At 40.1% G+C, this 12801-nt stretch overlaps 1 protein-coding gene across 1 annotated transcript in view; it reads right to left on the reverse strand.

The window, feature by feature from the left end:
• Positions 1 to 12801, reverse strand: part of LOC126397482 (dipeptidyl aminopeptidase-like protein 6) — a 158902-nt gene that overhangs the window by 46333 nt on the left and 99768 nt on the right. The gene's annotated exons all lie outside the window — the stretch shown is intronic.

Raw genomic sequence — 12801 nt, forward strand, 5'->3', positions numbered from 1 at the left:
ATACGCCCGCCGCGAGCCGTTCAGCACCGCGGACAGTCGGACTAATGGGATGTCGAACCAATGGGCTGTCGAACCAATGACATGGACCCTAAAACTCAACAGACATACAAAGACAACACCCTAAAGGCTTGATTCCAATACTTCTTTGCCCCTATCTATGCCCCTATATTTGATGCAAACCATTGCATTGTCTTAGTTCATAGTTATTTCAATGCATTATATCCATTTTATCTATAACAAGCATAACAAAACTAGCATTATGGCCTTGTGATTGTATGCCTCCCTGTACCTGTCAAGTTGCAGTTGCAGTTTAAATCCATGTCTGTCAAGATTCATATCCAGCAATGACAGTTAACAAACTTGAAATATGAATGTTGCTGCAAAGAAGCTACGTATTCTAAAATGTGGATGCTTCAGATGCATCTTCAATGCAGCAGCACAGAAGATCTATACAATCAGCACAGTTTCAAGGTGAGTAACCAAGATTAGTGGCACCAATTCAGTACCCAACCAAGTGTCTCCCCGTCTGTTCCTGAGTTCAGATAAGGTAATCCTTTATTCGTCCCACATTGGGGAAATTTGCAACATTATAGCAGCAAGGGGAGAGTGCCAAAAGGAAAGGAAAGGAAGAATATAGAAGTATGTAAAATAAGTCAATTGTACAAAAACACAAAGCAATATCATGAGGAAGCATCAGGATGAAGCAAAGTATAATAAAGAGACAGACTGGATGGCTGATTTCACATTATTGATCGATGGAAGTGTAGATATTGCACAGTTTAACAATACTATTTAACAATACGATATTGTATCTGAGTGATTGATTGACTAAATAAACAGGCTGAGTAGCAGAATTTACATTATTGCATATATCAGTGTGATATTTCACAGAGCATATACAGATACTGGTATTGCACATGAGTTCTGAATGATTGTCCATGGTTTCAGTATGTGTGGTCTCCTGGGAGCAGTGTTGGTTGTGTAGTCTGACAGCAGCAGGAGGGAAGGACCTGCAGTATCTCTCCTTCAAACGCCCCGGGTGAAGCAGTCTGTCGCTGAAGGAGCTGCCCAGTGCTGTCACAGTGTCCTGCCTGGGGTTGGGACATGATAGCTTGGCTATCATTCTCCTTTCTCCCACCATGTCCACCAGGACAGAGCTGGCCTTATGGTGTGGAATAATGGCCAGAAAACATTATGATGTCAGAGTAAAGATGACCTTTGACCGTTAGGATGTAAAATGTCATCACTTAATTCTTTTCTTGTGTTTGTTCTGTTGCCATTTGTGTGAAGTTTTGTCATAATTAGCACATGAATTCTTGAATTATGGCCAAGAAGGTGTTTTGTGAGGTCACAGTGACCTTTGACCACCTAATTCTAATGAACTCATCATTCAGTCCAAGTTGACCTTTGTGCCAAATTAGAAGAAATTACCCATAGGGGTTCTGAAGATATCGTGTTAATGACAATGAGACAGATGTAAGGTCACAGTGACCATGACCTTTGAACACCACAATCTAATCAGTGCATTGTTGAGTTCCCTCACGTCATTCTTGAGATATCTCATTGACAACAATGGGATGGACAGATTGAAAATCCAAAAACATAATGCCTTCTGCCATGGCTATTGCTGGAGCTAAGTATGCCGATGTCTCAGTAGCTAACTAGCTAGTTAGCTTGTTAGTTAGTGACATTACAATGTTATTGCTGATTTGTGCATGACAGCCCTGCATTAGGACGTATTTCCATGTCTCATTCATCCCTTCATAGGCATGTGACGCCCAAAATTTAACTGCACTAGTTGTGCAGACTTGTAGGCTAGGGGCATGGGTTGCTAACGTTAGCCTACAGAGCACCGCTAGTGGCCTGGTAATGATGGATTGATAGCTTGAAACTTATGTTGTAAAAGATTCACGAGCATCCATGTTTTTCGGTCACAGTCAGATAAACGGCAAATGTCATAGTTGCGTCTGCTTACGTAAACGCCATCGACGACTGCAAATGACAAATCAGGATCTTGAAGGATTATCCTATTTAATAGAGGAAGACTTCAACCACTACCCCTTTTAACTCTGTTCTGAGGGGTAGGGGTAAAAATAAGAAATGGGATTCAGTCTGTGACCACACACACAAACATACATAATGATACTGCCCTTTCATAAAAACAGAAACCAATGTCCCCCAGTACAGCCTTCTTGGGGTCAGACAAATGGGCAGAGTTGAAACAAACACCAAGTAGCTCCTGTTAGAAGGATTTTAATGTCGTATAACGTTCGAGCACCAGGCTCTTCTCAGACAAATAGGCACACACACTCACTGACCTTTTACAGTCAGAAGACAAGAGGGCAATAATTAAGCTCCTTACATAGATATCCTATAACACCACACACTCAACATGTGGAGAACAAATTAACTCAGCGACATGAGACACGGAGAGCAAAAGATCACTTAGTACTACTAAGGAAGTTATGTACTCGGCTCTCCATTGTAGCCTGATGTCCAATATGTCAGCATTAAAACGGGCATTTTAACTGTATGGTTCTCTGCATATTTATTCTGTACAGCCAGCGGCACTAGACGATAAAATTCTAGTTTCAAAACAAACAATTTACCCTTTGAAAATGTTACATAATAGCTGCCGGCTTGATAGGAAAAGCAAATATTCAATGTTAATGAAGTTATTAGCTGTTGAGCATTGACAACATAATTAAATTTTAGTGGATGCTTTTATTTATTACCTTTTTAATATCAAAGGCATATTAAACTATGCTTGTTGGAGGGTTTTATTAATCTATCAACAACCCAAAAAGTGCAACTTTTATCAACAAGTGCAACAATTATTAATTGCTCACTAAGTGGCATGAATACGTGTGGTGGATTTAAATATAAATGCTGAGCCTGGATAGCAATGCTGCACAATTATCTGTACAATGATTGTGATCACAATTTTGGCTTCGACAATATATCAAACTTTATTGGTTGCAATTCTACAGCCTTGTTATTACTGACGGTATGTCCAATCAAGTGCTTCAAACTCAATTATAAACAGTCTGGTCAGTCGCTGGCCTTGGCTTCAAGCACAGTTTGATTGAACCGTTTCAGTTTCCCGAACACAGCTGCAGGTCAGTCTGTCAGGCAACCTGCAATTTTCTGGGATGTTTACTGTCAATAAACATCCAATATGATTTATACTTTTCTCTCAGGAGACACGAGTTTGTTTTAACAAGACTCTTACTTTGAGTCGAAGAACTGTTCATTTATTTTTATATATATATGTTTTATTTATCACCTATAGGTTATTCATAGGTTAACTGTACCTATCTGAATTGTTCAAGTGCAATAAAACCATTACTGCGGACCACTTTCTTTTTCTTTTCTTTTTTTACGATTTCCTATTGGGCTTTTCTGCCTTTAATGGATAGGACAGCTAAGTGAGTGAAGGGGAAGAGAGAGAGCGAGTGACATGCAGCAAAGGGCTGCAAGTCGGAATTGAGCCTGAGCCTCTGTACATGGGGCGCCTGCTCTAACCACTAAGCTACCGTGCTCATGGTTTAGCATGAGAATGCTAAAAAGGGTGGAGTGTGATGGAAAATTCTGGTATTTGGTATTGCTATGATGTATGATGTGTGTTGCTCATTTAACCCCTACTGTGACAGCACTGAGAGACACCAAGGTTACGAGCCAGGGAAGCTCAGACACCAAGTCTCCTCAAGTGATGTTGTGTCTTAGGAATGTCAAGGCGCCACATATTTTGACTATCGATGTGCATGTGTTATGGCAACTATAAAGATAGCAGGGCTGGAGGACTTGCTAGGCACTCACTCACTGACTGACTGTTCATGTGGTTGTATGTGTGTGACTCCATTCATGAATGCTTATTAAAACTAAATAAACTAAACTAAATAGTTGTTTTGCCACCACACGCCCCACTGTGAACCACTTTAACCATGTTAGTGCGTATGAAGATCCATTGATGGATATTGATCAACAACCACATTACATTTACTATAGATACAATAAGCTATAGTTAGCTTGAAAGATGCTGAAAGATATTTAGTGTGTCTGCTGACACAAGAAGGGCATTAGACACACATTTGCACACAGTTGTAGATGTTGAGTTAGATTTAATAAATTATGTTATATTGTGCTACTTTGCAGTGATTTATAGCATTTTGTTTTCCCCACAGGAAATAAACATTGAACTGTATTGTTCAGAAAAACTTAAATTCAAATTTGGTCTTGACTGAGGTTTAAACAAAAATATTTCACCCAACAGAATAATTGTATTAAGACTAAAACTTGTTACAATTACCCCTGTCTCCCCTAATCAACCCTACATTTTCACAGGCAAAAACAAAATGACTCAAATCCTGGAAAAATGCAGATGGTGTCACGCATGTGGGCACAGTACAGGACAAAACAAAGCTAGATGTACACACTGTCAGAAAACAGCAGAGCCTCTACAGAAGCATTCAGTGCAGTGTGTGTGTGTGTGTGTGTGTGTGTGTGTGTGTGTGCGTGCGTGTGTGTCTTTGTGTGTGGCGATTGAGGAGAGAGACAGCATGTCTGCACTTGGGAAAGGATGGTGGGCTGGACGTCAGGCTAGCAATAAACCATGAATGTAACAGTAAATATTCAGTGTGAGCTACAGTTTGTCAGAACCACCAGACCAGTGAAAATATTTTAGTGGCGTGTCGAGGAATTGTCTTGCGTGATTTGCATGATCTGATTGGCTCTCTGATTGCAATGCCCCTGCTGAATGCATATAGGGGGAACACTGCTATAGATATAACAGACTGTAAAATATCACTTGTAGCTCCTGAAAACTCCCAGAGATTCCAGTCTTACATATTTTTCTTTTGCAACAATACAAATTAAAGTCAAAAACTCTATCAGATTGGCAGAAAACAGATTTGAACATTGCCTATTCTGATTGGTGCATAAAGGTACTTTACATCACCATTTTCCAATTGAGCCCGCCCACTTGGAAGAAGTCAGAAGAGCTTAGAGAAAACACAACAGTTCAAACTTAATAGTTACGCCGTGTTCATGTAGAACTCCATCACTTGTGGAAATAAGTTTCCAGGGCCTTTAATGCACCTTTATGGTCCTTTATGAACTGTACAGAATGAGACATTGACATTTGTTCCAAAGTATATGTTAGGTTTAACAAAGGTTCTCAGGAATCTGACCCACGTAACACCATAGTAAACGTACAGCTTTCAATATTCCTGAATACAAAAGCTTCCAGCGCAAACACAGCGAGTTTAAGCCACTGGAGGAAAGCCTTGAAGGGAGCCATTATTTGAAAGATGTATGAAAGTTCACACAGCTCCTCATCCATCAGGCTTTTATCAGGGAAGGATAAGTTTAATACAGCAACTGCCCCCTTTCACCTTCAATCTATCTGTGCTCCTCTGTCTTATTGCTTTAGTGATCCATAGGCGCACGAGCAACCACTCCATTTGGCGAGGTAATTAGAACCCAGAGATTGTTATGCAGAGTGCTCTCTATCTGCTAGCATATCTAATTGTCCATTAGAGGTGACAAAATTACCATCACAATGGCTTTAATTCTGAACGTGCTGGGGAGAGCAGTTTCAGACATTTTTAGATTGGCATAGCCAAACGCCCCCTCAACAGCTTTTGTCTCCTTGTTAAAAACCATTGGCATACTAACAAGGGTATAAAATGGACTCCTTCATGGAAATCATGGTGATAAATAAAAGAGGGATACTTTTCTTCACCATGGTCCATTAACTGAGTTTGACTCCGTTTGGCATCTTGATAAACTGTCTACTTTTATATATGAAATGGTAATCGCAGACGATGGGGGTTCGAACGTGTAAAAAAAGACAATATGGTGACAAATCGGTGGTCAAAGAGATTGACTGGACTTTATTTTGCTTCGTGACTTGCTTTGTTTTCACAGTCAGGCTTCATTTTAAACCCTGAGACCTGCATCTCTTTAAGGCACCTTTTTCTCCATCTTTATTTCTCACCGAATCGCTGATCTCCTCCTTTATCCACATGCCCCAAGACACCTCACATATACCTCAGATCTCTCAAATCCTTCCCATCACTGCCCTTTTATAAACCCTCCTGCTGAGTTCATCATTTTAGACCTTATCATCCCTCCTTCACCTCTCCAACTCTTTGTTTTCTGCTCTTTCAAAGACCGAGAGCCATCTATTCTTTCACAGTACCCTAGGCATTATGTCTTCCCTTCAATCTATCTCTTTCTAGCTCTCTCGCTTTCTCTTTCCCCTCTACTTTCACTCGCTGTGCATTAGCCCAGGGCACTGTTTTCTCCTCTGATCTATACCTTTCCACAGCAGTATGTCTTATTAATACAGCCTCCTGCCCTGGGCACAGCCCTAACCCAGCCTCACTCCAGGGAGGCAGAGAGAGGGCGCCAGGAAGGGAAAAGAGAGGGAGGCAGAGATACGAGGCGACACAAACGAGGCAGAGAAAGCCTGAGAGAAGGGAAGAAGCTCTGTATAGAGTTTGTACATTCAACTTCATGGACTTCCCTTTATAGAAGCAAATTTATGGAACAGTCTTTTATATGTGCAGCTACTGCTTTTATAGGCTCATTTTTGTCTATTACAACGTAAATCTAATTTTCACAGCAACATTTCAGTTCATTATAACTCTGTACTCACCAACCTCTGAGATCTGACAACATGGCAGCATAGTTAAAGCAAAGTCAGACAGAGCAAGAAACACAAGTGGTCAGACAACAACAAAGGTTGTCAACAAGCCAAACCGTTATAATGAATATATTCTCTCATTAAAAAAACAACCACAGAGTAGAAGAGCAGATCTCCGTATGCCAAATTATGTTACCGTTAGCTACAGAAACAGGCAGGTTTTACTGTCTCTCTGAAGAGAAATGGTTTTGTTTGTTAGATGATTTAGGTACGACTGAAGAAGAGGTCCTTCCATGTTGTACTGCTCATATTATGGTGACCTAAGGGCTACAGTTTTTGGTAAAATATCCTGACACTGATGTCACATTGTACTCCTGTCACATTATTACACTCATAATGAACAGCTTTAAAAGAAGAATTAAAGTCCATGCAGCAAAATCGGAGATATCGTCTCTTTTATTCTGTGCATTCTTCTTCCTTGTAATCACCTAGCGCCTACATAACCCACAATGCAACTCAACCACAGAAAGCTCTGTCAGAGATTTGGGTGTGGTATGTTATTGGCTGCTATCTGATAGCCTCAAATAGAGATGAGGAGCAGGCTACAGAGGTCTGGTAATCTCACTTCAACATAACTCCATAACTCCAGAGTCATGTTCTTATTTGACTAATCTTCCTCCACTGCAATGGTGTTTTGGGTGTCTTATAAATGCATGTCCATGACATAATACATAAACATGAAAAATCAACAGTTAACTATATAAATGAAGAAGGTAAAACAATGTGAAAAGTCTATAACAATCCCACATTCCACATGGGAACTGCGTGCATGTAAAAGTACGATAAAAACTTGGTAAGTTGAAACGAGGAAGTTGGTCTGTAAATTGTGGATTTTCACCAAAAAAAACCCAGTTTGGGTAAATATTTCACCATTCTCTTGAAGTTTGTCTGATCTCTTATTCTGTTAAAAACCTGTATGATCGTCTGACTCAGAGATCATCAATCTTTACTATCAAGAGAGTCATTTTTGGAGAAAAAAAAAGTCTGGAGCTATAAACATTTTGAGCCTAAAATGAAGGTAACATAGCCTATTAGGTCTCAGTAAGCCTATCAACATTACTAATGGGTCTAAATGAGCATTCACTTGTATGTTTTTTGCACATGTTGTCTACTCTGCAGTGGAATATTTAGGATTATTTGGTACTTTAACATTGCAGCACATGAGATGAAAGGAAATAAATCTGTCCATGCTCTATTAAATTCCCTATCTACCTTTGAGACTCTTTCTTTTTTTGGATATGGAATTAAGAGCTAGCCAAGCTAGGGAGACCCAAGGCTAGCCAACGCGACTAAGATTCAGCAAAATTTAGAGGAAAAGGCACCAGGCTGTAGACGTATGATGCACATAGTTGACAAAGTGTTAAAACATAAATTTTACTTAATTTAACTTTCTTCACAATACAATATTATATCAATTCTTTGGAAAACAATACAATATTTTGTGATAGCACAAAGTTGGGCACATTATAATTTCGATTCGATTCAATTCAATTCAGGGACCTGTGATCGATAAGACAATATCAATTAATATTGTCATTAGCCCATTTAACACAGAGATCATGCTATAGGGCCACTAGGAAGTCCCTTCCTCATGCTGCCTTTGCATTTTTACACAGAACCAAACAACCGTTGCGTCATTGAGCTACCCTGTGTAATTCTAGGCCATGTTTACACGAAAACCATCCACTGAAAACAGAATCGTTTCTCATTTTCGTTTTGAAAAAAAGTTCTACGTTTAGATGACAACGTTTTGATAACAATCGCCGTGCACACGGATCCGCAAAAATGACCAAAAACGTTGAAGTATACATGCCAGGACAGTAGTTGGCGGTGTGACGCTTACACTTCCTTCTACAGAGCGGCGATGTATAAACAAACAAAATGGCAACCGCACGAATGTTTGTCTGGACGGACGACAAGGTGGAGTTGCTACAGTAAATCTACACTATGATGGGGAAGCGTTGATAAATTCAGTAGGGTGAGCAGCACAAGCAGAGCTCGGGAGTCCGCCATTGTTGTTGTGATGGTCGACTTTCTCGCGCATGCCTAGTGACTGGAAGCTGATGCGCATGTGCGAAAAGTCTCCGTTTTCAGAGGAACTGCATATTGCAAGTTTACATGACAACGGAGACGGTGCCGTTTCCAAAAAACTGCACTCTGGAACCCGTTTTCAAAACGTTGCGTTTTCAGGCACCCAAAACGCCACTGTCATGTAAATGATCAGCCAAAACGCAACTAAAGTTTACCGTTTTCAGTTGAAATCGTTGTCGTATAAACGGGACCTTAGACTGCATCTTGGCAATCAAAACAGGTGTGATGGGTGTAACATGTAACACAACTGCGTCGACCTCTGCTGTGACCTATAACCTATGCATTGGCAGCACTTTACAAACCATAACAATGGCCTAACTTGGCAATAACAATCATTTGTAATCTTTGTTATATGGCAGCTGATCTCATTTTCTGCTCCGAGGGTAAGGAGCTCCTGGACCTCATTGTTTTACCAATTTGCATACAATTCCGGCTGCTGTTCTTCTTCTTTGAGTTAGGTGCCAACTGCTAATAGCTACTTCTTAAATTTCTCATAGTGGGTTGCACGCATAACACATTATCAAAACGTCACGCCCATGCTGCTCATGATCCCGTCCTGCTGGCTGTCTCTTTATATAGACATTGCTTTGGCACTGCTACTACCTCCATTCCCAGCTCAGAGGCGAGACAACTCTGTCCTCCCATTTCGCAAATGTGCCTTATATACAGAATGGCGAGACAGCATGAGGCTGTGACATTCCCGCCTTGAACAGGCAGTGTAAAAGTGTATTGTCTTTCTCTTGGCTGCTTGCCCTTGTCTGCTTGGCGCTAGTCCAGTTACATTACATTACATTACATTTTATTTTTTAAATTAAAATGTTGAAAGAATAACTGTTTTCATTTCTATATAATTTTTGGTAAAAGCCACAACTAGAATGGGGCTAAAGAGCTACAGGTAGCCTACATTGGTCTGACTGATCATGTTTCATCTTTTTTTTTTTTTTTTATACCTTTTTAGACTCACATTGTACAAAATGATCCTTTCACCTTACACTCAGATCCCCCACTACGTCCTTCTCCTCACCTGGGAAACAAGATTTTTTGCTCATACTTCAATGGCTTCATTTTACTGTATGCTTCATTAACGCCTCAACCAAGCCTTTTTGCCTCGTGTGCAATATGACAGCCTAATCAGACAGACAGAGCAGTGCAGAAAGACTAGCTAATACTACTTCAAGGAAAATCAAATTTTGTAAACTCTTGAAGTGAAATTACCTTCTGCTGCACTGTATACAGAGTTAGGCTTTTTACAATGTTGTTCAATCTGCTCCTCTCCACTCAGCCCTTTGTTTAAGGCACCACTGAAGTAACATCATTCATTACATTCAGTGTTCTCTGGAGTGCGTTTTGTTCCAGTTGAAAGGGTTAAAAACACTCCAAGTGGGCACAAGAGAGTTTTCAACAGGCATGTTCTGATAGAAGAAATCATAAAAAGGCTGATTGGTTGGATTATTAAGGAGAAAAATGCCTGGTTATGTATTTTTCACTTTTTGTCTCGCTTTCAGTCTAAAATGTATACTGACGAAGCAGATTGCTTGGACCTCTCTCTTGTCCCCAGCATGAAAATAGAAAGCCATAATAGAGAAATGATTTATATGTCTCAGTAGGAATGGAAATAATACCTAAATGTCCCTAACCTACACATAATACATCACCTTGTGATTACAAAACACATTCTGGTGAATGAAATAGATTTTAGTTCCTCTCTCTAGGCTGTATTATTAGCCGAGAGGTGAGGCAGGGTTGCGGTGTTAAATTCTGGATTTTCCTTGTCGGTTCCAGGTCATTTGTCGGTGCTCAAGGCTGCAGATGATGACTGGTCTGATAAAAGCGACACAAGCTACTGGGGAAGAATTATGGTGTCTGTCTGTGGCTAAATAAAATGAAATCTCTAATGCAGTAATACAGTCTTAAATCTTTGCCACCCATTGGCTTAGATGTGCCGTGAAATATAGGTTCATAAAAAATTCAATGGGAGTTTTAATTAAAAATCTCCCCCTTATATATTTCTAGTAATTTAGTTCGTTCGTGGATGTTCTTGAGAGGGAACTCCACATAATGGCTGTGTGTGTTTTTTTTCTACTGTTGCAACAGGCAGAATCAGAATTCTATTCCTGACCTACTTGATAAATGAGCATGCGAATAAATGAATGGCAGAGCAAACAAATGAGCAGAAACCTCAAGTATGAACCTGCTGACAAAATGTGAAACCACCCAAGGCTACTGCCAACCTGCTGCTGGCCAGTTTTCACAGTGGAAGTCATTTATGTTTATCAGGGATGCCAATCAGCATGTGCCTGCTGGTTTCATTACTCACTGACTCTCCTGCTTCTGAGTTCACCATTAAGGTTGGAAGAACCTGGCTCATTGCCCAGTCATTGCTGTTTCATGCTGCTTAACTTCTAAAATACAGATGATGTTTTTTTTCTGTCTCATTATTTGGTTTACTTGGATCGTCCATACCTCAAGGCATCAGAGGTCCAAGTAAAATTCTGACCTTAAAAAGAGCAAGCTATTGACCATCAGGTCTGCGCTATGTTCAAAGAGCTGCAGCCTTCTGAACATCAGGCCCCTGGAAATAACCACCTTCAAAATTTCTGAAGCCCCCTTTCATATCGATGACTCAAATACCTTTGATGTTCTACCCTTCTAAAGAAAAAAGAAAGCCACCAAAAACAATTCAGTTCAGTCCTTACTATGGAACACAGAGCCCACCATCACACAGTATTTGCTGCTCAATTCCCCTGTGATATTAAAGAGGACCCATGATGCTCATCTGTATTAAAAACCCAAAATACATTTTGGCATATCTGCAACTCTGCATGGTTGTGGCTAGATGGTTACTCTAGATTTGTGAAACTATCGCGAGCCACTTCAAAATATTCTTGTGTCACTGTTTTATGGTGTGACAGTGCTGTGGTTAAGGCCTGGTTATGTTTAGGCACAAAAAGCTCTTGATAAGTGTTAAGAAAGATCATGACTTGGGTTAAAATGATCACTTGAAATACAGAACATCAAATTCCGCAGGAGTTTTTGCATCATCATCTAGACAAGACTTCTCTGCAACGTCAATGCAGACAGGGTAATGACTGTAGGCCTACTTGAAAAGAACAGCACTTTCTACCATGAAAATTGCTAATCAAAAAAAATTCAAAACACAACTGTACATGTTCCAGCAGGTATACGACCAGAAATCAGGGAGAAAATTGACGTTAGCAACCTGACGTTAGCATGTGGCAACATGTAGCAGTGTACTTGCAGCCGGGTCAATGACTGTAACGGAGTATAGTGTGGCTTTTTACTGTGAAAAATCACCAGTAAAAACTTCTAAACCACAATCTTCACAACTGGACATGCTCAAGAAAGAATATTTTCAAAAACTGGTGAGAAATTTACAACATCAATAACCAAGATTGTTTCCCTGAAGTTAGCGTGAAGCTACATGTAGCAGTGCAGGCTAAACACTTGTAAACACTTGCGGTAGCTTGCCTGTAACATATGACCATATAAAGGAATACTCCACAATCTAAAGTCATCTTGTAGCCATATTACAAAAAATGTTGGAATATTCAGAAAGGTGTGATGCCTGAGGTTTTCGCTCACAGTGACGGTCTGTTTGTGTCAGCTTTGAAACCTTTTAATTAATTATGCTGAATTTTAATTTACCCAAACCTAAGATGATCACCAGTTGAATAGACACGGCAAGAAGAGCTGCGCAAGGTAATGATGATTATAAACAGCTTCAAGATTTGCTGAGTTAAAAAAGCACTTACACCCCAGAAACACAGATGCAGTTAAGAAACATCAATGAAGAATACCTTATTACTAGTCCATACCCATTGGTAGCTTTGTCACCTTCTACCTATGCCAATCCTCAATGCCTATGTGCAGTTTCACATAGATTGACCACGTCAGTGAGTAGAAAAACGTGGGACAGACAGAATGACTGACTGACAGAATGACACACTGACAGTTTCCGTGATTATGTACAGCATACCATG

The sequence above is a fragment of the Epinephelus moara genome, chromosome 11 (assembly GCF_006386435.1).
Source record: "Epinephelus moara isolate mb chromosome 11, YSFRI_EMoa_1.0, whole genome shotgun sequence".
NCBI lineage: Eukaryota > Metazoa > Chordata > Actinopteri > Perciformes > Serranidae > Epinephelus > Epinephelus moara.